Source organism: Parasteatoda tepidariorum, chromosome 8, assembly GCF_982258835.1.
Source record: "Parasteatoda tepidariorum strain Cologne lab strain chromosome 8, Ptep-v5.0, whole genome shotgun sequence".
NCBI classification, from domain to species: Eukaryota; Metazoa; Arthropoda; class Arachnida; order Araneae; family Theridiidae; genus Parasteatoda; species Parasteatoda tepidariorum.
Genome location: NC_141762.1, coordinates 56,827,737 through 56,854,273, shown reverse-complemented (window position 1 = coordinate 56,854,273; position 26,537 = coordinate 56,827,737). Strand labels below are relative to the sequence as shown.

Genomic DNA, 26,537 nt, shown 5'->3' with positions numbered 1-26,537 from the left:
TATTTCTTTTTTCAATGCTTGATCCAATATAACAAATATTTCAACATTAACATCCACTACATGAGGACAAAGTAAATTTAAATCTAGGTGGGTAAAATAAAATAAAATGCGCAATTACTAATACAAAATAAAATAAAATCTGTTCGAAATAAATAAGTCTGTTTCGTGTGTAAAATAAAACCTGCTTATATTTCATCAAAATTTATATATTTAAGTAAGTTATATTTCTTAAGAGACTAAGTAAATTTTATTTTGTTTACTAAATGTTTATTTTTTATTTTATTTTATTTTTTGTAAGGGGATAATTTAATCTAAAACTGCACAGATACATCTTAAAATACATTAAGAATAGAATAGTTGACTTAATTCTATGCCAGACGTTTCTTTGCGCTAGTTTGAAAATCTAATTGAATTAAATAAATAAAACCAACAACAGATGCAAGAGCCTCGCTGAAAACTAATTCTCATCCTCATCATCAATCTTAAAAACAAATGCTTTAATTTTTCAGAGAAATTACTTCCCCAGCCCTTCGCATTACAGTGAAGAATAGACTACTAAACCTGCGCTTTACCCCTTCTTCTTCTTTGAAATATACGAGTCGACGGAGTGCGCCCTCTTGCGGTTGCATAAGAAACGAATCATTCTTATTCCTCGTGCCAATGTAGAGTAATGTTAGATGACACCGGCTGCTGCTAGCTTTGGTGAATCAATTGTTCGCTGGTTTTGTTCCTTTTTGTTGATGTTGTGCTCTGGCTCTGTGACTTTGTTTTGCTCGTGGTTGTGAGTTATTATGTGAAGTGGTTCATTTTTTTAAAAAAAAAGGGAATGACATAATTTGATATATGTTCCTAAATTCTGGTGAAAATGATTAGAAATTGACGTTAGTGACTACATATTTAAGGATTATTTTTAATATTTATATTCTTTAAATTTGAAAACAGATTTATCAAGAAAAAGGTATGTTTTTTTTCCCTTTAGTAAAAAAAAACTTTATTGTATTTTTTTTTCTTCTAAAAAAACTTAATATTATTGAAACTACTATTTAATGTTGTTATTCGTTAAGTAAAATTCGTTAGTATTTTTAAAATAAATATTGTCATTAAATTTACAGTTTTCTGCTTTTTGAAACGCGAACTAGTTAAGCACTTAAATTTCTCGTTAACTAGCAAAACAACTTTTTAACGTATTGTATTTAATTTAGAAGAAAATACGCGACTAACAATAATCAAAGATTAAATTTTAAAATTATTATATTGCTATTATATACAAATAACTAATAAAAAAATATATTTAAGTAACTTTTATTAAATAATGGTAACAGCACAGAAAATTACAATTGAATATTTTATGAGAAATTAGATTTAAAACTTTAGTAATGCAAATGTAGAATTTTATGTAAATAATTTAACTTTGAACTTTTTCCTTTTAAAACATATGCTTAAAACTTTTTTGTTAAATTTATTGATTTTATTGAAGTAGTTTTCAATAAAAATAAATTTAAAACGGACTCTTGAAACTTTAAATTTTGAAGTTTTCATATGCTAAATAATGTCTCCTTTTCTTTAATCTGCATGATACGGTGGATAGTAATACCTAATTGTCAATGAAGTGAGTGAAATTATCAAGCAATATTATTCTAATTATTGAATGATACATTTATCAAATTCGTAATATATCATAATTAGCTGAGTATACTAACATTTGTTGAGTTTATAATAACATATATTAACATATTTAAAATAAAAAGAGAAGAGAAAGGGCGTTTCGCAAAAAGTAAAAAATTTTTTTTTGTAGCAAAATCTCGAACTATTTTTAATATCTCAAACTTACGTGACATGTCAAGATGCTGATAAAATAACAATTTTCTTCAATTCATGGTGTTGACAGTGTAAATTAATATATCATTTTAAGTTTTTATCCATCGTTCTTCGGAAATGACTAATTCCGAAAACTAGGCCGATGAAATCTCATTTTCATTAGACGTGTTTCGTGCATAAGGGATTTTTTCTCTCTGTTATCTTGAGCGTGTACCGTATCCTGTAATCACGAGTGTATTAAGAGCGAAAATAAATCTGTTGCTCGCGTTTTTTGTGCTAAGAACGTTTTGTACTTCACATGCATCGAAGATGTATACATAAATCACATTTAATGATAAGTTTTTCCGTTTTTATTTCCTTCCGGGAAACCGTAAATTAAAACCTACTCTATGACCATGCTTTAAGTTTTCAGAGTGCATAGTTATAACTCGTAATAGTTTTAAAAGTTATTAAATATGTATTTAATATTTTTGATGTGAAAAATGAACATTGGTATATTTGGTTGTTATAGTAAGAGTTTGATAAATAATTGAGAATAAAGTAGATCAAATAATAGATTTTGATCAAAGTTGAGTGGAATATGAATTTCCCATTTTCAACGAGTAAATTAAAAATCTGTATATTTTGATCGTTATAAAAAGTTTGCAAAGTTGAGTGAAATAAGAATTTAATATTTATTAGAGGCTTAAATAACATTTCCGCAATCCCGGTGCGGGGCAAGAAGTTTGAGGTCGCACTCAAGAGAAAAAATAACACCATACGTTAAAATCAAAATATTTTTTTTTTATAAAATATTTGGTTTACTTTATAAATAATAATCCTTAACTAAACTATGAATATAATTACTTTTGTGAGTTATTTTCTTCCATTATTAAAAAAAAATTATAAAATTATCTTTAATTAACTTCATAAATAATAACTCTCAACTGAACTATGAATACAATTACTTTAATGAGTTATTTCCAATTGTAAAAAAAAAAAAAAAAAAATTCATTTCAATGTGGTAAATGTATACAGTGTGTCAATTTAGTACCTTAATTCTACCTTTTCATCACAATTACTATTTTCATTTTCGTAAATTGAATTAAAATAAAATTAATAAGAATCTCTTCATCAGCCTTTTTTTTTTCATATAATTTTAAATTTTTTATGGTCAGTCTAAGTTGGGGCGCACCCAAGTCTGTGTATGCTACTGATATTTATGATGTGCAAATTAGATTCAAGATTTAGATTCTGCAAATTAGATTCTGTATATTAGATTCAAGTTTTTTTTTTTTGGTCAACCGTAATTTCATTCACTGTGACTTTTCGCCGAGTTCCGGATTTCAATGTTTGTGTTTTAGTGAATATTTTCTACATTTATATTTTATTGAAGTTCAAAATTGAGATTCGTTATATGATACGCAAATTGATACTTATCGAGTATTTTTTAGGATATACACCAATATGAACTGGACAATTTAAAAACTTACCTCTGAGTTCAGTGGTGTGTTTGTCAAAGTTTTGATACATAATTTTATAAATTTATTATTTCGCGTAAAATCGATACATTATATGGTACTCAAAAAATATTTTTTTACCATTTTCAAATTACAAAATGGATTTGTTGCGCCTTTCATTATGTTCAGTAGTGCTTCACAATGATACGAGCAATTATAACTATCATTTCACTGAGTTTAAAATGACCGCGTTTTTGAAGTTTTGTAGGATTGTTTAAATTCTTTATTAATGTATGTAGTACGTAATTTTAATCATCCGCAAAATTGATTTTTATATGCATGCTTGTTAAATACTTTTATTTCACGCATTCAAATTTACAATAAGCATTTCTGCTCTCAATCAACGAGGATCTTCGAAAAATCTGATTTTGCATTTTAAATCAAGCTTCGGAGATGAATTTAAAGTGTTTAAAAATGACATTTTATTCAATATTTAGCATTGTTATTATCTTTAAACAAAAGTTAATTCTGACTAGAATAACTGAATAGTAAGAACTCAAAGTTTGTTTAAATTATCAACGATGACCGGCTAGCGATTTTACAATCCAGCGGTCTTTAACAACTAGATATCCTGTTTGGCATTTTCTTAAATAAATAAAAATGCGTCTTTACTTCTTTTTTAGTTCAAGTAACAAATATTAGAAGATATGAAAATTAGCATTATAATGAGGACCAATTACAGCCGAGAGAAAAATTTCCAAAAAAGAGAGTCTCTAAAAGATGCTTGATTGTAAATTAGCGGCTTGTTATAAAATGTTATTTCTATTCCCTTAAATTAGTTTAGCCATCTTAAACTTTTTTTACAGTGATTTCATGAAATTCCAAAGAATAAAGTCAAGTTTTAAATTATAATAATCAACCGCATTTCGTAGAGGACTGATCGTTTAGACAAGGTTCCCAACAGATCACCGAAGTCAAGCATCACTGGCTGGGGTCAGTGTGCGGGTGGGTGACCACTTGGATCAGTCTGCGTAGGGACCGAGGGTGTGCGGTATTGGTCCTCGTTAAACTGTTCTACCGTAAAGTGTTAGCTTTCACGTGCAGGTGGTTGGGCTACCGAAACGTGTTTGCCATTCCCTCTGCAGAGGATCAAAATTGTGATGGCATGCCTTCGGATAATCTTCAGGGATGTTTTCTTGACCGTCGCCAATAGCCCATTGTGCAGCTCTAGTGCGAGGTATATGAACATCATCAATATTTGACCACATTAAACTAATTTTCTTTCTTTCATATTTTTGAAAACTTTGTTGTGCTGAATCTTATTCTAAATGAACAATTGAGGTGTTTACCAAAAAGAGGAAAGGCAATCAATTTGTGCGGGAATAAATAGTTTTTTTGATAGGTGATTTTCCTGCTAAAACATGCAATTGTTTACACTAAGAAAACAGTCATATAGAAATACGAACGTTAGTAGATATTAAAAATTGAAGGGCCTTTCTCCATTAAAGCAGTTGGTAAACTGTAGGATTATATAAAGAAATCCTATCGAAACTTTTGACATAGCATAATTGAAGTATATCATTGTTTTAAATTTCAAGTTTCATAACTCTAAGTTAAACGTTCTGGTGTATAAATCTTCAAATCTCTGAGCTCTAAAATCGTCATGTAATTAGCAACTAATATGTTTATAATTGTCCCCATGAACGTTTGGGAAATGTTTGTTCTCGGTAGGAATTCTAGTTAATGTTAAAAGGACATTGCTTTCATCATTCATTGCATTGAAGACATTGCTTTCAATAAGATTTTTTTAATGAGTGAAAATCTAAATAATCTAAAAACTTTGCATTTAAATTAAAATAAGAATAAAGCACTAATGAAAGTATATAAATTTGACGTTTAGACACTGAGGAAGATTCTTGATTAGAGATCTTCGGTATCGGTTTTGTTAAACTGTTCTACAGTTAGGAGCTGACTTCTCGCGCAAGTCGTTGGGCTACTAAAGCGGAGAGCCATCCCCTCCGCAGAGGATCAAAACTGTTATGGTATGTCTTCGGATATGAAATGTTTCCCAGACCGTCTCCAACAGCCCATTGAGCAGTTTTAGTGCTGTGTAAACAACTTGTTTATGGAACTGAAACTATTGGGGGTAGGTAAATTTATGTACTTTTCATTTGTACTTTATTCAAGTTACGTTTTGCTTTAGTCTATAATAGTTAGATCGTATTTTTTTGTATGAGCCAAAAACGCATAGATGTCGATTTTCATGCTTTTTATGTAAGATATTTTACTATGGTCGTTGAATGACAGTTAAATTTGTTTAATTAGCTGAAATTCTACTGTTTTTTCTCCAGTGATTTAATTACGTGATGTTAAAAATTAGTAAAACAACCTCTGATGTTAGAAGCAATTTAACTCCATAATATATATTCGCTGTGCAGCGTCTAGCCTGCTTGCAGCATTACGTTTTGCGACAATAAAAACCATTCAACTCCCATCATTTAATTGAAAATTTATTTTTAGCTTTACTACCACTGTAAATTTGAAAATCGATGTTTACCTTTTTCATATCAAAAAGTTTGATACATTATCAAAAGCAATATATCGTGTTAGTGCACTTTCAGAATTTAGGAACGAATAATTGTATTTAAAAAAATTTTTTCTCGATAAAACTTGTGCCTCTTTTAAAACTATTTACATTGAATAAAACTTATATAAATATGAAATAGTGTTTTTCTTTAAATCTGAAGTGTTATCTAATATTAGTGAATATTTGTTTAAATTATTAAGCGTGACATTTTATTTATGATTGACTCTAATGGATTGATTTTAGTGGATTGACTCTAAGAAATATTTTGACGATGTATTTTGACAGCGGTAAAACACGTGCTTACATTTAATATTAAACAAGAAGTCACAGATACTAGAGCTGAAAATTTAAATTTTCTGTTAGAAGCCAGTAGCCATTAGACTCTAATAACTTAGTAGCCACTCTTCCTCACACCCAATAGGTCGGTGACCAATACCGATAGGTCCTTTCATTTAATAGCCATTTTTTGCTTGGATTAAACTATACTTTTGAAAAAAAAATTATCTTAGAAATTATCTACGGCTTTAAAGTTAATTTTACAATAAAAATAAAACATTCGACAAAATTTGGTTAAACATACTGACTTTGCCGTGCAAGAAAATTCTATATGCCATAAAACAATTAAAAAAAAATATGGAAAAAAGTGCCCCGTTGCTTATTTAATTGTTGTCGCCACTCTTCTTTGTTGACTCGCGACGAGGCGAGTGGTTATTTTCAGGTTTATCAGATACTATCAAAATGTCTTGAATTTATTAATATATGAATTCCTGTTACAAATAATGTAACACGTATAATTCCTGTTACAAATAATGTAACATGTATTATTCCTGTTACAAATAATGTAACATGTATAATTCCTGTTACAAATAATGTAACATGTATAATTCCTGTTACAAATAATGTAACATGTATAATTCCTGTTACAAATAATGTAACAGGAATCTTTCGCAATTGCCCAATTGCAACAATTACTGTTACATTATTTGTTTTTCGAATATACTTTACAAATTTAGAGCTTTAAATGATACTGCATAGCTTTAATTTTTAAAAAAACAAACAAATAAGATTCAACTTTTTTGTTTCGGCAATATCTGAATTGAATTTCAAAAATTTTACCTAGCTACTTTAAACTTTCCAAAAACTTCATGAAATATACCAGGTATTTCCACAGGTATTGGCAACGATATTTAACCAAATCGAAAGAAAAACCCTGTTTCTTTACGAATGTAATTTTATCACATCTGATGTTTTTACCCCTTTAAATTAATTAGTTCCTTCAGAGACTATCATTAATCAAACAGATGTTTTAAAAGTTCGTGGTGTTTTGAGATACCCATTAGAAAACTCTTTAACGAAAAGAGTAAGCATTAAGAATACTTCAGAGGTAAATAAACAGATTCTTTTGACAGATTTTATGTGTTCACGAAAAATCGAATGCATAACAATTACTGCAAACTAAATAGTTAACTACCTTTAAGTTCTGATTTCCTTGATTCACTTATTTGTATTAAATTGCAAAAACACAACTTAAGAGTTTTTTTTATAAAATTCACAAAGCATTTTACTGGAGTTCAATCTGTAGTTAAAATATTCCGCTTGTGATTATTAGATTTTTTAAATAAGCTATGAACTTAAAAGGAAACAAAAACAAATTTATAATTCTGCTTTGATTTTAGGTAAATATTTTGACTTAAGAAATTAATGATTCGGAAGATCATGTAAAAGAAATACAGTCATTAAAATGTTATTTTAGTTCTGAAGTATTTGCCGACGTCATTAGTGCCACAAATGAAAATTCTTTTTTAAAATAACTATAAATAATATCGTCTGCTCAAAAGTACGCTGTCTTACGTAATAAAGATATCAAAGAGGCAACATTGCTTAATGGCACATAAAAGCAAAATTCATAAAATGCAAATTTAAAAATATCAAGCTGCATTTCTGAAACTTGAGATTCGTTTTCTAATCATTAATAGCAAACTTTCGCTTCCAAATCGCGCGGATAATTAAAGTTTTCGGATAAGCAAGTAAAAAGATATTTGATATCTTTCCGTCTGATGCATGAAATTTGCAGACGTCTGTGTTTTATTCTTCCCGGTTATCGGATTAAATATACCTTTGTACCGCTACTTTGAATTAGGAAAATGTTTCGAAATTTTCACACTTTCTATTGAGTTTCTTTATTTTTACCAGAATTTCTAATCCAAACATCTGTTAGTTGTATAAGATAAAGAAGACAAAAAAAAATGGCGTTTTAATTTATCTCAATTTGTTTCAGAGTTTCTAAATGGGAGGGTGCATGCAAAAACCTTTTTACCCTGAACCCAAATAAAATAAATTTTAATGAAATCTTTTCAAAATAAGTTTAAAAAAGATTTCTTACGTCTTTTAATTAAAATTGTTTTATTAAACTATTGTTTCATTTATTGTCTTTGGAAATTTAAAAAGTAATATATATTAACATTTTATAATTCATAAAATTTGTATTAAATTGTATTATAAATTGTTTTACAGAAACTAATGGTAGAATATTTTTTTGTTTGTAACTATTTATGGATGACTAAAACAAATTTCAACATAGGCATTGAAAATTTCATGGATTGTTTAGAAATTAGAGAACAAATTAAATATATTACACCGCGATCTTTCCCATACTAAATATGACTCTTGCTCAGAACAGAATAAATATATAAGATAAAAAATTCTTTGCATAATGAAAAAAATATTTTTTAATGAAATAGTGTTTAAACTAAATGCCTGTTTTCTGCTATTAGTTATCACTTCAATATTTTTTTTAATGGAAAAGAAAACTAGCTTATCGAATTCAGTTTCAAATATTGAATTATGATAATTATTGCTATGATAAATTTTTAATTATTTATATAATAATGGTTGACATAAATAATTTTTATGGCTTATATAAACTCAATAAATAAAAAGGTGTTTTTGTCTTTTCAGCATTTTATAAATGGTCTTTCTAATATATTTAGACATGGATGGATTTTCAGTTAACTATATCGTATTTTTACCAGTGTCTACCTATAATGCTTTGAATTTCTTGTTTATTTTTGCTGCCCTTGCTTATTTTCATAATTTTTACGAGGCATCTAGGCGGTCAATCGAAACCAATGAGCAGTGCACCCAGCTGAAAATCCCTAGTGACTCAGCATTTTTCTCACTCTCATTTTTCTAACTGGCGTTGGTAGTTTTTTTTTTTAAATATATAATAAATTAGCTTTTTTAGGGGCACATGTTTAATGTAAGCCGTGGCTATGACTTGAAAAAGAATAGGTTTGATTTTTTTTTTCTTGTGCTAAAGTTTGAAGTTTACCTTTTTTCGCAAAACAGGTCTAAAATTAATAATTCTAGTTCGGGTTATGATGTGGCCCCTCTTCAAGTTCAGCTATAAAGAAAGGCTGTTGTCTTGTTTCAAAGTTTTTTAAACTTAAAAAACATGATCTATCGCTATTAAGTATCACATTTGAAAAACAGTAAATTTTTTTTAATAGAAAATCAAGTAAGCAAATCATCTTGAAATACATATGCAATGTTTTTAATGATATTGCTTGAACCCGAATGTGTCTTATGGATCACGTGTGACTTTCTGCCATTGGAAACTACTTAAGATAAAAATATATTTTTTCGATTAACGTATTTGACGGGATGAAAATTGGTTATTTCCACGAAAATTTCTAGTTATTTTCATTTTTAGTATTGAATAGTTTGTTAGCTTCTTATATCTCTTTAAACTTTTGTTCTCTGTTCTTTAGATTCTGTTATAGTTGTTTCTTTGCATGCTTAGACGAAACATAATAGAAATTTAATGCATTTTTAGATAAACGTTAATTTTGAAAAACTCTACGCTAACGCACATTATAAAAAGTTCATTAGAGAATGCTTTAACATTTGTATGTGGGTTTTGTATGATGTTAACTATGTTTTAAACTAAAAGCTAAGATTTAAGTGTGAGTTTATTATTTTTTATCTTTAAGAATGTTCAGAATTTTTTTTACAAAAATAAATTTTGAACAATATATTTAGCGCTATCTCATTGTATGTTTGAAATGTTTAATAGATTTTAGTTTAAAGCACTAAAAATATCTATTATTAATCTGTAAAAAATTATTTTGATATTTATGCATTACAATTTGCTGTAGAGCTGTTAGCGTGGCATAAAATATTTGTAGTTTTAATGTTCAACTTTGGCTTTATCCTTCCTGCTTACCACAAAAGTAAAATTAAAACTTACAGGCTGTTTTCAGAAAAAAAAAAATTTCAAATTCAGTCGGATACCTTAATTCTGAGTTGAGATACAAGAGCCGGAATCGGTTATATTGTGCCAAACCCTGTAGTGGTGTAGCAAGTACTAAATGAAGGTTGGCTCCTCAAACGACGTTAAAGCTAAATCTATAGCAAAAAGAATGATCCGTGTTGAATTGTAGACTACAATTAACCGCAAGGTAATACATGCCCTCCATGTTCCGTAAAGTTCTAATTGTTTGATCACGCGTATGATCTTCCAAGTACAAATTCATTCATGTAATGTATTATTTTGTACCATCACCTCTCGCTAGAATAGTTTTAATAAAAATAGGCTACATATGCTAATCATAAGCTGAACCTTTATATAGATAAAGAATTTAAGTCCATTGAACATTAAATCAGTCTTAAAACAAACAATACAGCTAAGTTAAATGTCACCTAACGACGCTTGAAATTGAAATTATGAAGTTTCATGATTAACATATGCAAGCAGATATAATATTTCATCAAAGCTATGTAAATGATGCAACATATGTAGAAAATGTTTCGTAGACTAAATATGTATCTGACGCAGAATAGATGCTTAATTATTCACTGGGATTCTAGAATAATTTCAGGGAGCCGACATGTCGTTAAGTCAGATACATTGTGTTTGGTGTGCATCAGGATGAAAATGCTTATCTTTTGAAGAAGCCTTCTTAATGACTTTGATTTCAAACTACTAGGAGCAAAATCTACGTGAATCCTAATGATATTGCCATATTTTATGTCTAAAATTGTTAATTAATTGCTAAATTTTAATGAATGCATTGTTTATTTATGTTTTAATTTGAATTGTGAAGCTCGATCTGTTTTGGTGTCTTAAGCTGGACTACGTTGTTTTCTGAGAAACTACTGCATCTATTCGTATAATTTTTTTGTTCTTTACTCTCTTGTAATGAAGATCTTTCTATTTATTTACAAATTTTTTTATTAAAAATTTCATTTTATTTCTATTTTTATAGCCAATCTTTTAACAAAAATTCAAACTTCGAATTTCAGTTTTTTCCGGTCAGAATTTCGATTTGCCTTTCGTTTTAAAAACAGTTCTTAAAAAAGATTATCTTTTTTTGAAATCGAAATTTAAACAATTTTTTAAAATTCCAGTTCTGAAAACATAAATTTTGAAGCATTTTTATACGAAAAAAAATTAATGGATTTAGTTGCTTTTTGTAGTATGAAACCTGTAGAACATTTTAAAGTTAAATCCATACCATCCAACATGCTTTTTCCAGTGGAAGAGAATATTTTCTTTTACATCAAATATAATGTTTTCAAAACTTTTGTTCATATTTCGAAACTCGGCCTCTTCGTAAAATGATATTTTCTATGTCTATTTAAAGTAATTAAATTTAATGGTATACAAAATTCTTTCAACACTGATTTTTTTATATATATATATTTTTTAACAGTCGTTGAGCAGCCGCCAACCCAATTTTGTGTTTACAATTAGAAATTTTCACTTCCATAGCCCTGCCATTTTGAACCCAATCCAGAAGACAAGGGAACACTTGGATCAAGTGTTGTGAGAAATTTGTTTCGTGGAGGACTTTATGGAACTAACCTGCATTTGCTCATAGAGAGAAAAACAATGAAAACCAAACCACGGTTAGCCAGTCGACCTATTTAACTCTAACCCTTGATCCGTCTACCACTGAGGATATTTTACGTCAGCATTATGGTCGGTGCGAGCTGGGTGCGGAATTCGTATTGACCGGCTGTCGCTAGAATTCGAACTCGGGTGACCTCATTGGGAGGCGGTCTCTCCATCCCGTGAGCCACCCCGGCAACAGAGATTTATTTAAATTATTTTATATTACTTTTGTTACCACTAGGTAAAACATTTACAGATACTAACTAAATTCCATAGTGTACCGTCAATGTATAGTAAAAAATATTTTATATTACTTTTGTTACCACTAGGTAAAATATTTTCACAAACCAACGAAATCCTATAGTGTACGGTCAATGTATAGTAAAAAATATTTTATATTACTTTTGTTACCACTAGGTAAAATATTTTCAGAAACTAACGAAATTTCATAGTGTCACGTCAATGTACAGTAAAAAAAAATATTTTGTATTACTTTTGTTACCACTAGGTAAAATATTTTCACAAACCAACGAAATCCTATAGTGTACGGTCAATGTATAGTAAAAAATATTTTATATTACTTTTGTTACCACTAGGTAAAATATTTTCAGAAACTAACGAAATTTCATAGTGTCACGTCAATGTACAGTAAAAAAAAATATTTTATATTACTTTTGTTACCACTAGGTAAAATATTTTCACAAACCAACGAAATCCTATAGTGTACGGTCAATGTATAGTAAAGAAATAATTTATATTACTTTTGTTACCACTAGGTAAAATATTTTCAGAAACTAACGAAATTTCATAGTGGCACGTCAATGTACAGTAAAAAAAAAATATTTTATATTACTTTTGTTACCACTAGGTAAAGTATTTTCAGAAATTAACGAAATTCCATAGTGTACCGTCAATGTATAGTAAAAAAATGCAGTTTTGTAACTAAACAAAAACTCGTTGTGTGGTACGGCATATTTAAAACCAAATATTTTCATGACTATTAACACTTATCGAAGTATTTTTTAAATATATATCTAGTTTTATTTTCTCTATTTTTATTTTGGTAGTATGACTTAAAACTCTCTAAATTCTGGTATAAATATTCCAGTTGCTTTGATTTGAGGAAAATTATTACCATTAGATGATGTGAATGGTGGATAATTGTTGATTTTGGTTTGGTCGCCGATGCGTGGAAAATAAAATAATGCATTATGCATGGGAGATATAATTGAAATTTGGGTCATTAAGATGAACCATAATACCCTTTTGCAATTGCTGGAGAATGCGTGATGCTCAACATAATTTAGTTTGCCACATCACAGAAACACGAAGCTAATCAAATTACTTTATAACTATCTAGATTAAGTGGTTAATTAAGGCAACGGAGTGGAATTCTGCTGACTTAAATCATGTTAGCGAAATTGATTTTTTGGGTGCCGATCGTGAAAAGAAGTTAATTTATTCTTGTTGACCTGAGAATAAAATTCGACTGTTCTTGCATAATTTTGTGTATATCTAAGAATGTTTGTTCTGTATTAAAACATCTGTGTTATTTGCTAAATATCTGATAAGTTTTTATCTGAGCTGTTTTTAAAACTAACATAAAATATTTAATATCTTTGAACTTGAAAGTTTATTTTGGAATACTTGAATTAATCATTGTTTTTTCTTTCGCCATTTTTTTTCACTACTATCACTAACTCTGAAACGATAAGTGATTTTTTTTTATGTATAGGATATAATTTTTTAGCGAAATTAAACATAAGATTCGTGGTTTTTAAGAGAAACAAATGTTTCACGCATTGGTTTAAAGGCAATGTAATTATCTTTAATTGAGCTGATATATTACAATAAAAGATGAAATCAAGATTAAATACTCTATTTAACAAGATTTTTGATATGATAAATCCGAATAAATAAGTTGTACACAACTTTTTCTAAAGAGTAGTAGTTCTTTATTTACGTCGCTCTAGATCTGCACAGAGGCCAAACGTCGACCGACTGTCTGGGAAACTAAAATGATATTACAATTTTGATCTTTTTTAGATGGGATGGCTACCCCGCTTTGGTAGCTGGACGATCTGGGCGCTAAGCCGGGCACTCTAGCGTAGAGCAGCTTAACGAGAAGGTACTCCCTAGATCTCCTCGCCGGTTGGTCAAAGTGGTAAACCATTGGATCACTGACTGTTGCTAGTGATGCTTGACTTGCAGTGCAATGAAAAATGCAATGACTAAAATGGCACATACAATTTTAAATAAAAACAAGTATAAAACTTTCGGAATACATTTATGTAAGAAATATTAAAATATATTTTTTAAATGTGGAGTAGGTATCATTCCTTGTTAATTTTCTTTTTTACTATTAATTAAATGTCCCAGTCAAATAAAATGCGAAAACTAAAACTCAGTCTTTATTCCTTTTCGATTGTTTCCGTTATTTTTTTTAAATTTCTACTATTAGTTCGCACTCTCCCAACATCTTGTTCAAATTTTCAATCCATCATAAAACACATTTTATTCATCCACACAAATTCAAATGTATTTGTTTAAACTTGTTGTGGATTACACTTGATGTTAATACAGTTTTTTCAAATATTAATTAATTAATTTAATTGATTTTAGTTTTATATGGGAGAAATTTTTTTAATTATGTAATAAAAAGTAACTGAAATAAAATGTTTCTTTGACCTAAGTTGGAACTGAATTAAAAATGTTTTAATGCTACTTATTTTTATGTTCAGTTATGTTATTTATTATGTTCAGTTTGTTTTCTAAAAAGTTAATTTTCAAATAAAAGTAAAATGTTCCTAGTTTTAAACATTCTTATAATTAAATTATCCCTAACCCACCCGCTGGCTACGCAAATTGTGAATGAAACCGATTTTTATCTCTCGTTGGTGGTTACTCAATTCTACTCACCCTAACCATTCGTTTTAGTGTGTAATACTCAGTATTACAAATTGAAACGAATGTCTATGTTTAATAATTACGTTTAGATTTAATACCATTATTAAAAAAATCTGTAAAATAATTTTTATGCTCAAAATTTCATATATTTGAATTAGTTTGCATAATATCAATAAACTGTAATACATTTTAAATAATATAAAGGTATCCGTGAAGTATAATTTTTCTGAAAAGTTTGACCAAATGGCTTGTCCTCTTTTAGAAACCAAAACTTTTCAGTTAAGGTTTTGCGAACAATTATTAAGTTGTTTCTGCATTCGTACAATGCGTTGCTTTCTCTCTGGTTGCATTAGAACTATTGCTTTTATCAAAGCTGTCAATTAAATCAAAGATGTCAATTAAAAGATAACAGAATTTTAAATGTTTTTCTTTTAAGTAATTTTTATTCTCAAAAGTTTTATACAGTTGAATTAGTTTGCATAATAACAATAAACTGTATTACATTTGAAACAATTAGAGGTATCCGTTAAGTATATTTTTCATGAAATATCTGATCAAATGGCTTGTCCACCTTTAGAAACAAACTATTGCGTTAAAATTTGCGAAAAATTATTAAATTGCTTCTGCATTCGTACAATGCGTTCCTTTCTGTCTGATTGCATTAGAACTATTGCTTTTATACCCTAACAACAAAGTTACCATCTCATTCAATATTTCGATAAATCAAAACTGTCAACTGAAAGTTCTAAAAAATCCATTTAAAAGTCTTAAGTAATTTTTATATCCAAAAGTTATTCATATTTGTATTAATTTGCATAATATCAATAAATTGTAAGCATTTTATGTAATAAGAGGTATTCGAGAGGTATAACTTTCCTGAAAAGTCTGACCAAATGTCCTGTCCACTTTCAGAAACCAAAACTTTTGCGTTAACATTCTGCGAGCAATTATTAAATGGCTTCTGCATTCGCACAATGCGTTCCTTTCTCTCAGATTGCATTAAAACTATTGCTTTTATACCCTAACAACAAAGTTACTATCACATTCAATATTTCGATAAATCAATGCTGTCGACTAAAAGCTCGGAACGTCCGTGCAGTCCGTCTGAAATAAAATTCTAGTTTTCTCTTATCTCAGCTAATTGGAAATCGATATTAGTAGTATGTTATATTCTATCATATCTCTTGCACGAAATCTTCAACAAATATTGATTCCTTCAAGAAGCCATTTTTTTTTGCCAGCAGTAAAAATCTTTTATGCTTTATTGCCAAGGGTGCAATCTGTTCAATATCAATGTGTCTTTGCTTGGTTTCACGTAGCCTACCTTCGATTGTCGATAATTAGGCTTGGCAATTTCAAGTTTCTTTTTGATTTTAAAGTTTAATGGAACATTTGAATTTTAATCGACGTTATTTGAAATTGCCGCCATTGAGTTCCTTCGTTTGAATATATCGCTTTATTTTTTTGTTGTTGTTTTTTGTTTGGTGTGTAGGAATAGAAACTAGGATTAATAGATAGCAATAAACTTAAAATAGATATGACTAAAATTGTCACTTTAATGAGACATTTTGTAACTATTAATCTATTATCTGTAACTATTTGTATTTTGTAACTATTTAACTATAAACTATTCTGTGATAAAGTATTCTAAATGGGCTGAATTGGCTTCTGTGTGACTTCTTTGAAATACGTTAGGACAGTTATCAAGTATTTTTTTATAACCGTCGTTGAACAGCAGACCCAATTTTTGGGTTTACGACTATTAATGTTCAACTCCGAAGTCTTGTAATTTTGAGCCAATCCAGAAGACAAGGAAACTCTTGAATCAGTACCCCCAGAGGTATTGATTTGTTATGGGAACATGGAAGACTTTGCGACGCGACAGATTTAACATGCATCAGTCACCATTTACAACACGGGGAGTCTTCGCCCGTTGGGGATCGAACCCACTAACTAGTTATCAAATAATGAAGACAGTCATCAAAGTTATCAGACTAATTATCAAATTTGATAACTATTGAAGAGTCTTCAATAGTTATCAAATACTGAAGACTCTTATAGCAAATATAAATTACGGGAAAATAAAAGAGTGTATATGATTATTTGTATACAAAGTAAGACAGCATGTTAGAGCATTATAATAGAATAGGAATATAATGTGTAGAAATTTCTGAATATTTACAATATTTTTTGCATTAAATGAAGTGTGCAAACGTCTATTTAAAATTAATCGTATGGGTTCATAATTTTATATTTTCATGGTTATTTTTGGGATTGTAGATGTAAACATAACCTGTCATAATTTTACTGTTTCTTAAACAATAAAAAAAAATACTCTAGCTTTTCAAAACTTAATCTGGCAACTTTTCAAAAGTTGCTGAATTCGGAAATATAAAACGGGATTTGGAGATTTTAAATTATGCAAGAAAAATTCATAAAGTTACTACCATAAAGAAAGTGGAGCAATATTCTGTATTCAGTGTTAAGGATATTGGTTTTGGGCATTAAGACCGTCATATATTGTAATATTAATGTAATGTTATTGTAATGTTATTGTAATGATATTGTAATATTATTGTTATATTAGTTATATTCATGGCAGGTTACAGTAGCGTTTATTTGTTTTCTGATATGTCCATGTAACGAATATTTATTTTAGGTACAACGTATGGTACCATTTTTCTTCTGTTTGTAACTTTTAGTATTTGAATTTTTTTTGTTAAGTATAAAATTCCTGGATCACTTTGTAATCATTCCATTGTTCGTAACCTTTGTTCCTGTGGTTTTCATTTTATATAGAACTCAAAAGTGGGCCGCAAATATTGAACAATTCTGTATGTTGATTACATTTAAAAAAAGTTCTGCATTTAATTGATTTTTCTCTTTTGTTCTAATGGTACTTTGGTCATTCTTAGTAGCTATTTGAGGTCGATTCGAAACAATAAGTTCCATCAAAGCGTTTCTGAATTGAAAACTTAACTCAAGCTGAAAATGATTTTTTTTTTTAAATATAGAGAAAGTAAGCGATCTTGTAAAACGCTTGCATGTAGGGAAAAAAAACAATTGCAATTGTTGACCGTGTTTTTTTTCTGTTCTATCTTTACATAATCGCCAATGATTCATGTTTATTATTTTATTATAGTGAAGTGTAAAAAGAGAGAAAAAGTGTAGTGTCAAGGTATGATGATTTTTAAGGTTACCCACATTGTTAATGAGAAGTCTTTGTGAATCATTCGAAGACAATGATTCCGGTGTTAGAAAATCGGGATTTGCGATCTTGTTTCAGAAAGTGAAAGCTAAATTTTCTTTAGTTTTATTACCCAAGTGGTTCAAAAGAAATATGTGGTTTGAAGATGAAATAACAAAATTAAGTATTCAAATCGAAATTTAAAATGTTATCGTTCATACTGCCCTACATTTCGAAATAAGATATGTGGTATGCATTATGAACAGTTCATAATTGTTTAACGTATTTCTTCTTGCTGAATGTATCTTATTTTGAAATTATAGTGAATTATGAACAGTTCATAATTATTTAACGTATTTCTTCTTGCAGAATGCTATCTTATTTTGCAATTATAGTGCATTATGAACTATATGTTGCATGGATTATGAATAGTTCATAATTGTTTAACTGATTTCTTCTTGCCGAAAATTTATCTCAATATGTAAATTGTTGTAGCGTTGTATGTTTTTGTTTCCGTAATTTTAATTTCCGTAGATTTTTGTTATTGTATTTGTTAGATGAAAGTTCTCTCAAACGTGTGAAGTTTGTGTGCAGCTAGTTCAGAAATTAAGACCTGAATTTGAATTTTCTTTTTAGAAAACTAAAAGAAATGTAGTTGCTTTGAGTGGTGGCGTTTGAAATGTTTTAACGTTATAAAATGAACTAGTTCTCAGAAAAAGAATGCTTCTATCTCTAATTTTGACATGATATATCATTATCGCAATTGGTATTTTTAATATAAACCTGCAAATTAAATTTTTTTTACCATTATTTGGTCTCTTGATTCACGATATTGATAACTTTGTTACTTAAATTATCAATTAATAGATAATTTTATTTATCTAAATTAAGGAATAAAGTAATAAGCAGTAACCAAATATGTGATAGTAAACAGGAAAATCTAAGCCAAAAAGATTATTTTAATATGTACTCAAAAAAATTCCGGATCAAATTACTATAAAATGCCCTGGCACTCTGAGTAATTTTTAACCGTAATTTCTATGCCCCAATTTTTGTAGCAATATTTGATTAATTACAGTGATTTTACTGGAAATATCACTTTAAAAATTTACGGTACATCAGATTTTTATTACGTAAAAGTTTACGATAAAAACGGATTTTATGGATAGAGTGCTGGCACCCTGAGTGAAGGTATTTTTTACCAGAATTTTTGAAAGCTTTATATTTCCAAAATTAACCTGTATATAACTGATAACAAATGCGCAATCGATTGTTCAAGATTGCATGCAATCATCATTAAAGTGAATTATATCATGCAAATCCAATTGCATCAAAACATGTAATCCTTATTGCTTACAATCAAGACTACTATTGTGGTAAATATTATTGACATTACAGATTGTTTTTATAAACTTAACTTTTGTTGACTTGTAAGTACAGTTGTAATTTAAATAAATAATTCTGAAAAACCGCAGAAGTAAGAAATTACATGATTAAAAGCTTTATTCGCTTCAAAAATTTACAAATGGGAAGAAACAGTCGACTTGTTTCAAACGTTCAAAAATAGGCGCTCATTTTCAAGACTTGCCAGATGTGAATGAGAAGAAAATAAAGTTATTTGTAACATAAAACGTCAAGTTGCCAACGGAAAATGAAAAGTAAAGATCAAATTTTAGACTTAAAGGACACGAGGGATGCTTCCGTTATCCAAGAATAACAGAAATCAATTGCTGCACATTATTGGAATCTTGGTTCATAAATTCAATTTCGACGATGCCTAAACTATTTCCACCCCAGTCACATCAGCTTATCTTGATACCTTGGAATCTTTTTATTTTATTTATATGAATACTGATTCCCGTGTTAATTAGTTCCTCACCACTTCTCAGTAGTGCATGGAAATGTGTTTTGCTCTGATTCGCCCCCCTCTGCCACAGTTTTCTTTCTTGTTCTATTTTTCATCTTTATCTCTCGGCTACTGTGGTTTTCCTAGTTTCGTTTCTCACATTTATTTTTATAATGTTCGTTGGCAACTTTACGTTTTATATTTCAAGCCACTTTTGTTTCTTTCACGTTTGGCAAATCTTGAAAATGGGTGACTGTTTTTAAGTACTTGAAACATGTTGACTGTTATTTCCGATTTGTATATTTTTAAGCGAATGAAGTTTTTAATAAAAAAAAAACAGTTGTAATTTGACTATTTGTAATCACTTATTTTAATTGATTACTTTATCCTAATTATACACATGAGTGATTGCAATGTGCAGAGTTGTACTTGCTTCGTTCATTATGCCAACAATATAAAAAAAAATATCAAAACCTATTTGTTTTATGATTAAGATCTGTAAAACATCTAACACATTAATATTTCATTCTGTTTATTACCGGCATGACGAATATCTAGGCATTTTCATAAATCACTGAAAACGAAAGCTTTAGCGATATATTTTATGAAGAAGGAAAAGAATTTCAAACATTTAATAATGAAGATATAAGTCAAATTTAATTATTTTCAACATTTAAGAAACGTAAACTGAATAATTTACACGATTAATTCCAAATATGGCTTTTCCAATTAGTTTAATAAAGTGTTTTTGCCAACATTCAGAGATTACAATTCTTTTCAGGGACATCTAATCGTGAAGTTTTCTCCGGTCATCCTCACAACAATGCACACATTGCCTATAGGCTTTCTATAGAGTTGCATAACAGAAAAGTATGAAATATATCAGAATTCTATTAAATGCTTAGATATTCTAAGGAATGCATCTCTCAATTTCATTTTTGCTTAAAAAAAGCCAGAGAACCGCAGTGGCTCTGTGGAAAATGTTCCCCTCCCAATGAGGTGACCTAGGTTCGAATTCCAGCTGTTATAGGTTTGTTCGAATTCTGCTCTCAGTGTCCACAGTTTTAAAGTAAAATATCCTCTGTGCTAGACGGTTTAGTTTGAATCCCCTTGCCATATGGCAAACCGTGGGATGTTTTCGCGGGCTTCTTCTCTATGCGACGCAAATGTGGGTTGGATCTATTAAAAAAGTCCATGAAGGAGGCTAGTTTGTCCCGATGTTTGATTCAGCAGCTCTCTTCCCTTTTCTTCTAGGTCGGATTCAAAGGCTACGGATTTCAATATTGATAGTCGTAGACTCAGAATTAAGCCTGCTGTTCAACGTGGTTATAAAAACGCCAGGTATTCCTTATAACGCCGGCGTTTAAAACATTAACGGTAACGCAAGATTTATAGAATTTTGTAGATATTAAAAGAAATGATTAATGGGCATTTTCAGACAAAAAATTGTTTTAATTTTATTCTTATTATTCCTCTATGTACTCAATAATCACAATACCGAATAAGAGATTTTCTTTCTTCTCCCATCCAAATACCGGCTCGTTAATTTTAAATTACTTGATTAAAATCCAAAATTTTTATCCAATAAATAATGAAAAGAATAGTTTGTTTCATAAACATCATTGAACTGCAAAATATCAAAAACTTTCCTATATCCTTTACGTGACGATATAAAAGTATCCAATGTCTTAATTCATTTACTCAAAGTAATAAACTTTTCATCGTAAAATTTCTCGCAGCATAATCAAGTGTTATTCTATTTATGACTACCATTAATACAGTCTATTCCAGGAGCAAAAAAAAAAACATTTTCTGGAAGCTCCATTGAGTTTTCTAACAAGTAAAGCTAAAGAACAACACCAATGAGTCGATGTAGCAGTGTCCTCAAGTCTGCAGTTTCTTAACGTTTCGCCATAAAAGAAAAGTTTGAGTCTTAACTCGGATTTTATTGCTTTTAAAACTTCTTTTGTTATTTTATTGTAGTAGCAATTGAATTTTTAATAAATGGCTTTATGAGTTTGGAGGCTTTATGAAGAATAAATTGAGGTTTATTTTACATTACAGTAAATAGAACTTTATATTGCAAATCGTAGTGTTGCCATTCGGTTAATAGAATTTACCTTAGTTAATTTAGTTTTCTGAGATTACTTTTTAAGAATTAATTTAAAAGATTTTCTGGGTTAGGATAATAGTTACGCTAGACATGATATTTATAATACTATTTGTGTATTAAGCTAGGTGTTTAATGTGTTTTCCACAGCGCTTATACAAAGGAAAATAAATCAAAACATAGGATGTTTTAAGCTGGAAGCAAAGCTTTAATTTCAAATCTTGTTTGTCTGGACTTTAAAAATTGACAATTATTTTAAATATTTAAAAAAAAATCAAGATATGCAAATTATTGAAATAAACAATTCTCAATTCTTGCATGTCATTACATGCAGGAATTAAGAATTATTAATTTCCCCCCAAAATGCAATCATTTAACAATTTTTAAAATATTTTAAATTAGTTTATACAAACTATTTTTAAAAACTGTATTTTATAATGACATTTTTTGCCATTTTCGCAGTCAGCAAAACCTAACTGTTCGGCACTCACAACAATTATAAAAACAGAATTTTATTCGCCAAAAATATTTTTCCACGAGACAAAAAATGTAGGGAGAAAGATTATCGATTGATATGAACAAAGAGGAAGATAAAAAAAAGCAATAATTAACAAAACAAAAAAAAATTGAACGAGTATTGAATATTGGAAATAAAAGAAATTCTGATGAGAGAAGAATATGAGGAAGAATGTATTGAGAATTAAATAATTCGAACAAACATCATATTAGTGTTTAATTAGGCACATTATCAATCTAATTTTTCTTGCCTAATGATTTTTTAATAATTTTTTTCTTTTAGAAATCATTTCCAACTCTCTTTACTTCTAATCAAGTTTTTGTTGTATCATTTCTAGATCTTTCCAAGCGTATATGTTTAAGCTGTTTCAATAGACAGGATATCATGCAATAATGAATACTTATGTAATATAGTTAAACAAATGCAGATAAAATTAACTAATTTCATGATCATAGGATTGGATTTCTTCATGAAATATATTGAAAGCGGAAGTTTTCTATTTGCGTGTGTATTTAAATGCGCGATTTGAATCTTGCTGCATTAATTTGAACCTCCTAAATCATAACCCATTATCCAGCGTCTCTTTTTAGAAATTGTTTCAAAACACATTGTTTGACAGTAATTTTTAAAGATAAATTTGACACAAATTACTTTTCAGTATTCATTACATTAAATTTTTTTTTAAATCTGGCATTTATTAAGGTTTTTTTAATTTCATTTTCAAATCCGAATAGAAAGTAAATTTTTGGAAAGTTCAATTATGTAATTTAATGACATTTAGTTAATATTTTAGTTAATATAAGTATTTGTTTTATTTTTATAGGATGTCGCTAGTTTTAGATATTACTTTTTTATTATTTTTCATTACTTCGGAAACTTTTACGGATCTTTCTAATAAAATATTCCTCAGATTGGAGTTTTCTTAGTATTTTTGAAGTTGATTTTCAATATCTTGCTAAAAAATTGCGACTTTATCATATTTTTGGATTTTCGTTATAATTTGGTATTCTTGCACAGAAAAAGTGTTATAAAAATATTTCTTCAAAAACTTGGAAAATTGTTTTTTTTTTCTTGTTTAATAAACTTATTGCAAATAGAATCTGCGTGTCTATGTTATGCGATTTTCCTGTTCACACGATTTTCCTTACCATTACCATGGTTACGGTTCCCACGGCAGTAAGTTTCAGTAAGAAATAGGAATATACTGGTGTAATTAATAAATCAGATTTGTGTTCATGTTAACGAAGGGGAGAAAAGAATTCAGAGTGGGGAAATCTCGTGATTTTAAGAAATTTATTCTACTTGCAAAGAATATCTATAATTAGCGTCCTTGACTAACAAATTGTCACTCTGCTTTTTAAAATTAATACTAATTAGCATCTACGAATGAAAACTTTCGTCCAGAGGTTAGATAGTTATTTACTGCATAAGCATCATCATCTGAGAACGTGCACTTATGCATCTAATTTACAGTTTGTATGAATTATTTGTCTCAATTTTCCAAGTCAAGAAAGAGCCCCCTATTTTCTAGACTTGCCAGAAGTGATTGAGAATAAAGGGATTTGAAAACTAAAACGAAAAGTTGCCAACGAGAAATGGAAAAACAAACGTGAGAAACAAAAATTAAAAAAAATTCACAGTAGCAGAGAGAAAAGAAAGAGAACAAAGCAAGAAAAACCTCAGTGGCCGAGAGGGGTAAGTTTGGGTAAAATGTATTTCCATGAGCTATGGAGTGGTGGTGAGGAACTAATGTCATTAACAAGGGGATCGGCATTCATATAAATAAAACAAGATTTCAGGCATCAAGATAAGCTGATGTGAATTGGAAATAATTTCGGCATTGTCGAACTTGAATATTCCCCAACAATGTGCAGCAATTGACGATTTCTCGTATTCTTCATAGCGGATACATCCATCGCATTCCTTAAGCTTAAATTTTAAAAGGCTCCCAGTTTGGGTGATGTAGAAGAGGTGTGTAGAGCTAACAAGGAATGTGGTAAACAGAACGTGGTAACAAGGAAGGTGTCGAGCGATTATCAAAGCTAATAGGACTTTTAAACGCTTGAAACACATCTACTGTTATTTCCTATTTACATATTTTAAAAGTTTTTTTTATCAGGTAATGTCTTACTGCTTCAGTTTCTTTTGAATTATTTATTTAACGAACTCAATATTTTTATAATACAATTTCCAAAGCATACTCTACAGAAAAGTAAACGGATTTTTAGAAGTTTTTACGTAATTTCTTAATGTGCTTATAATCATGGAAATTACTAGTAACTTTGATTTTTCCTCAAGGTTTTACAAATCCTATTTATTTTTTGTTCCATATTTGTTTTGATTGTTTCTTGTAGGTTTAAATTTTTTATTAATAATATTTGAAAAATATTGTTAGGTGATAGCTAGAGATAGTCTTGTAAAAACGGTAAAAATATTGGAAACAATTTCAATTTCAATGTTCACTCTTTAAGGGCTATTCATTCATGTATTGTCCTCACATTTTGTATTTTTAGACTCACATTTCGTATTAAAGTATTTATGATGCGCGCAAGCCTTATGATCGACCTCTTTAGAAACTAATATTAATAGTGTTTGAAATTTTAAGTATAAATAATTTTATTGAGTAGATAAATTGTTTAATGTCATACGAATCTGTATCTGCTTTACTGTGCAAAATGTAAAAGGTTTTGCATATCACAGTACTGGAAGGTGTCTGTAATAAACAATAAAACCGGTTTTACTTGAAAGAGAAAAGTAGAAAGTATTATTAGAAACACCTTCAAATTTAAACTTCCAATTAGATTTTTGTTCAATGTTTATTACATCCGCATTTATCTGTTGTAATTCGTCCGATTTCGATAGATTTTTTTATGGATTAAATAATTTCCTTTCCAATGTGTTTTTATTTTTTGTTTTCCTTTTTAATAAGGATTCTATTAATACTTATGTGCCATCAGAACTACAATTTATTAAAATTATGTTTCTAATTAACTTTTTTGAACATAATTTTCACTGTGTAAATAAGTAATTTTAAGCAGTAGTGGCGAAGGGGATAGAGCACTCGCTTCCCAATAAGGTGACTCTGGTTCGAATTCCTGCAATGGCTGGTCTATACGAATTCCGCATCCGGCTCGCACCGACCACAGTGCTGACGAAAAATAACCTCAGAGGCGACGAATCATGGGCTGGAATCCCCTTGCCACCAGGCTAACCGTGGATGGTTCTTGTCAGGGCTCGAAAAACCACCCGTCCGCCCGTCCTCGGCGGTCAAAAATTCCCTGCGGACAACAAATATCTCAAATCCGACGTCCACGCGGACAGCCATTTTCCCATTAATATTCGTGATACATTTCAATTTTTGCTATCTTACAAGAGTCTAGCGCCTCACTTCTAAAATGACCATCTTATCTAGAAATACAGCAACATTCTGCGCTTCGTGGAATTGATGTTTTCTCTGCCTGGGAGTACTGCAGCCGTTGAAAGAGGCTTTTCAGAAATGAATTTGCAAAAAAAAAAACACATTACGTACTGGTCTTAAACAAGAAGCGTTAAACGCAATTATGAATATCCACCTAAATGGAAAACCCCTTTCAGATTTCTGTGCAGAAACCTCTGTAAATCATTGGCTTGATTGTGGAACTGGCAAATGTCATATTTGATTCATTTAAAAAACGAAGTACCCTCGGATAAATTGACATTCCAGATAACTTGACCTTTGTCATTTAGATTATTTCATGCAAGAGAGAAATTATTTCATAAAAGTAATACTAGGTTTTACTATTAGTAACCTAGTATTTGTAATCCTAGTAACTACTAATTCATTGTGCAATTTATATAAATGTTTGTAATAAATAAGAGAAAATTATATTTTTATTTATTTAGAAGCTATGGGTTAGTTTCAAAGGAGGACGGGTACATTGTTGGACAAGCCGTCCTCGGGGACGGGTAAAATTTCTGACTTTCTTTGAGCCCTGGTTCTTGTGGTTTTTCCCTCCATGTAACATAAATGCAGGTTACTTCCATCAGAAATTTCTCCACGAAGTCAAATTTTTTCAATACATGATTCAGGAGTTTCCTTGTCTTCTGGATGAGGTTCAAAATTTCACGGTTACGGATTTGATTATTGGTGATCGTAAACTCAAATTGGATCGACTGTTCAGCGCTGGTGATCAAGTAAAAAAAAATTTTTTTTAAGGTGATCTAAAATATTTTTTTAACGTTCTATTTGAA

The 26,537-nt window shown here is 29.4% G+C and overlaps 1 protein-coding gene across 2 annotated transcripts in view; it reads left to right on the top strand.

The window, feature by feature from the left end:
* The first annotated feature begins 604 nt into the window (after positions 1 to 604).
* The window catches only part of LOC107439155 (polypeptide N-acetylgalactosaminyltransferase 13), a 326,736-nt gene continuing 300,803 nt past the window's right edge, over positions 605 to 26,537 (top strand). Inside the window, exon 1 of one of the 2 annotated variants that reach the window (XM_021148903.4) lies at positions 605 to 958. The gene's annotated coding sequence lies outside the window, so the exon portion shown is untranslated. The remainder of the gene's footprint in view (positions 959 to 26,537) is intronic. The other variant, XM_071181345.2, reaches the window with a different exon arrangement.